Raw genomic sequence first — 3,495 nt, 5'->3', positions numbered from 1 at the left:
AGCTGTGCTCCGTTCTCATCGTCACTGGGAGGAAGCTGCTGCAGCTAGAGCAGTCGCATATGTCCAGCATTTGGGAGGTTTGGAGGATGACACGCAGTATCCTTTCAATAAGCTTACTCATGCTGAGTTGCTCGACAAGCAGTGTAAGGATCCAGTCATAAGTAGGGTGAGGTTTTTTGTGGAACGAGGTAGACGGCCTTCTAGACGAGAAAAGGGTCATGAGTCGAAGGAAACTGTACGAACGCTCAGGCAATGGGGTAAATTCACAATCAAGTTAGGCGTGCTTTACCGGGTGTCTGAGAATCCAATAACCAAGAAAAAGGTTTTCCAGTATGTTGTGCCAGCAGCCTTGCGAGGTTTGGTCCTGAAAGGGGTGCATGATGACGCAGGTCATCAGGGCCAACACCGCACTCTTTGGCTTGCAAGACAGCGATTTTATTGGTCTTCTATGGAGAATGACACAAAGCTGCACGTGTCGCATTGCAAGAGATGTGTGTTGAGTAAGACTCCTGAGCCGGAGGCCAGGGCACCACTTGTGTCGATAGCTACAACAGCACCGCTAGAGTTAGTTTGTATCGATTTCTGGACGGCTGAGGATGTCAATAACAAGTCAGTTGATGTGTTGGTGATAACCGACCATTTCACAAAACTTGCATGTGCGTACGTTTGTCCGAATCAAACTGCAAAGTCTGTTGCTCGTGTTCTGTGGAACAATTTCTTCTGTGTATATGGTTTCCCGGCACGTATTCATTCTGATAAGGGTGCAAACTTTGAAAGTTCTCTAATTGCAGAAATGTTAAAATTGTCAGGTGTTGCCAAATCTCATACCACACCATATCATCCTATGGGTAACGGTCAGACCGAAAGGTTTAATCGTAAGCTCGGTGATATGATAAGGTCTTTGCCTCCGAGGTCTAAGATTACCTGGCCTCAGATGCTGAACACACTGACTTTTTCATACAATTGCACTAGGCATGAGACTACTGGCTACCCTCCTTTCTTCTTGATGTTTGGTCGTACCCCGAGATTGCCAGTGGATGTTTTGTTTGAGAGTGTAATTTGGGATGGGGGAACTGTTGATGTGAGTAAATATGTCCAGTCCCTGGGGGAGGATTTAAGGGAGGCTATGTCACTCGCACAACAACAGAACAAACAGGCTGAACATTATAATCGCAAGTGCAAGGGTCATTTGTTGGAGTTGGGTGATAGGGTCCTCCTGGCAAACAAGGGGGAGAAAGGAAAAAGGAAATTAACTGACCGTTGGGAAAGCGCAGTGTATATTGTAGTGAGTAAGAACTGTTCCTTGAATACGTATAAGATTCGCCACCCTGTTTCAGGTCGTGTCAGGACTGTCCATCGGAATTTGTTGATGCCTGTGAACTTTTTACAATTGCCTGCTTGGGATGATTCAGTGGATTCAGAGAGTGATCTATGTTCGAACTGTGCTACGTCACATACTGACTGTCCGACAGGTAATTCTGCAGACAGAACTTCTCAATGGATTGCTGATTTGAATGAAGTTGCGGGCATGGGTGCCGGTGAAATGGAGGGTGTGACGGACAGTGTTGAACATGGGATTTGTGTTCACGAAGTGGGGCGACACACTAGCCATGATGAGGGGATGGAGTGTCAGGACGATTCTGACGATACGTCTCATGGTTCAGTGTCTGTGTGCCATGCACCATACGAGGAGGTGCCACCTGTACTAGATGTTCAGAACGAAGATTCTGTGTCTCAAATTGTGACGGCTGTTACTGATCATAATTGGAAAGAGCGACCTGTGAGTTCGTCTCAACATGAAGATTTTTGTCATGTTGCAGCAGAATCTCATGAACAGCAAAGAATGCACACAAGGTTTGGTAGAATTATTAAACCTGTAAGCAGATTGATACAGATAATGTCGACTCAAGGGATCTGCCCTGTGATAGAAGTGTAACTGTTTTTTTACTTTTCTTTTCCATCGGGTATCGGTTTTGTGTTGCACTGTGTATTTAGGTGCTTAAGTGTACACCTGTCAACTTTTTCTGGGGGAAAGGAGGATCTTTTATGATCTTTGATATATGGGTTTGCTTGTGAAAGCAAGCTCACTTAGTGGCTGTTAGTGTATGTCATACTTGAGGCTGTGTATATGGCATGGCTTTTCAAATGGTAGGTTGGGGATTAGCTGCCCTTGATTTATCTGAATATATAACAAGATAGCTTTAAAGCTGTATAACCTAGGATGGTTTATGTGAAATGACAACGCTGATGAGTCAAGATGTTGGTCTGTCCGATAATCTAGTGTAAAACAGTGGGGGTGGATGTGGCAAATGTAATGTTGTTACACTAGATTATTGAAATTGCTATTAACCAATTGCACTAAATGTACAGAATTTTTATTTTGAAATTTGTATTAGGAGACACTGCGTGAGTGTAGGTCATGTGATTGAGTATATGTTATGCATCATTTTCATTTCTTTATATAAGTCAATTTATATTTCTGAATTATTTTTTTTTGTTTTCCCTTTTTGTGAATTAGTTAATTTATCTAAGATGTTCAGGAACCGCTGTCACGTAGACTATGTAGTGCGTAAGCGCGAGGGTAGAGCTGATGTCATTTCCGGGCGCGCTCTCTCTTACGCGGGATGTCATAGCGATAGGAGGTATGTTTTATCAGCTCCTCGGAAAAAGTGGTTAAATATTGTTCATTACTGATTGTTTACAGAGTTTCTGTGTGAAACGTGTTTGTTTGTTAACTCTATTCGGGGATTAGTAATCCAAGTTATGAATGTTGTAAAGAGTACGTATATTCCAGGTATGATTGTGATTAATGGCCGCCATTACACGTGCGGTACGCTTCTGTGTTTTCAGTATTTCATGATTCTTTGGTAAAACAGTTTAAAAGTTTCATCTGTGATAGAAGTTATACATTTATAACTTATGAAGTTATATCTGTTTATTTTTAATGATCCAGGAGAGATTTGAATGTATTTCCTGTGAAACGAATATACACTGAAAAAGTATGTAATGATTGACAGGCACAACTAGAGCAGAGATTCCTCCTTTCACTGTCTCATGGTGGCTGTTATGTTTCAATACAGGTATGTAAATGGATCATTATAGCATTGTTTTATTCTTCTGTATTTTCTTTTCTCTCCATTATATTTTCATTATTATTGTTGTTCAAAGAATTGTCAATGCTTGTTAGCTCTCTTACGCGGGATGTCATAGTGATAGGAGGCACAACTAGAGCAGAGATTCCTCCTTTCACTGTCTCATGGTGGCTGTTATGTTTCAATACAGACTCGAAGAAACCAAAAACTAAAGCACATGACAACTACATCCTTGTGTGAAGTCTCTTTTATTATCAACGCACACAATGCACAAGAAGATCCACTACACATGCACGGGTTTTTGGTGTTTTTGCCATTGCCGCGATTTGTTTGACGCGATCGGCATGCTATAAATATGTACATACATCGGGGCCGGTTCTAGACATGCATATATGAGGGGGCA

General features: G+C 42.0%; 1 long non-coding RNA gene across 1 annotated transcript; it reads left to right on the top strand.

Annotated features, from left to right (window-relative positions):
• The first annotated feature begins 2,369 nt into the window (after nucleotides 1-2,369).
• Nucleotides 2,370-3,080, top strand: LOC140580854 (uncharacterized). Its single transcript, XR_011984036.1, has 2 exons — nucleotides 2,370-2,642; nucleotides 3,018-3,080. It is a non-coding gene; the product is annotated as an uncharacterized lncRNA (long non-coding RNA).
• Nucleotides 3,081-3,495: the final 415 nt, after the last annotated feature.

Source organism: Paramormyrops kingsleyae, chromosome 19 (genome assembly GCF_048594095.1).
Source record: "Paramormyrops kingsleyae isolate MSU_618 chromosome 19, PKINGS_0.4, whole genome shotgun sequence".
NCBI classification, from domain to species: domain Eukaryota; kingdom Metazoa; phylum Chordata; class Actinopteri; order Osteoglossiformes; family Mormyridae; genus Paramormyrops; species Paramormyrops kingsleyae.
Note: the sequence above shows the minus strand (reverse complement) of the source record. Positions and strands in the feature narration are given on the sequence as shown.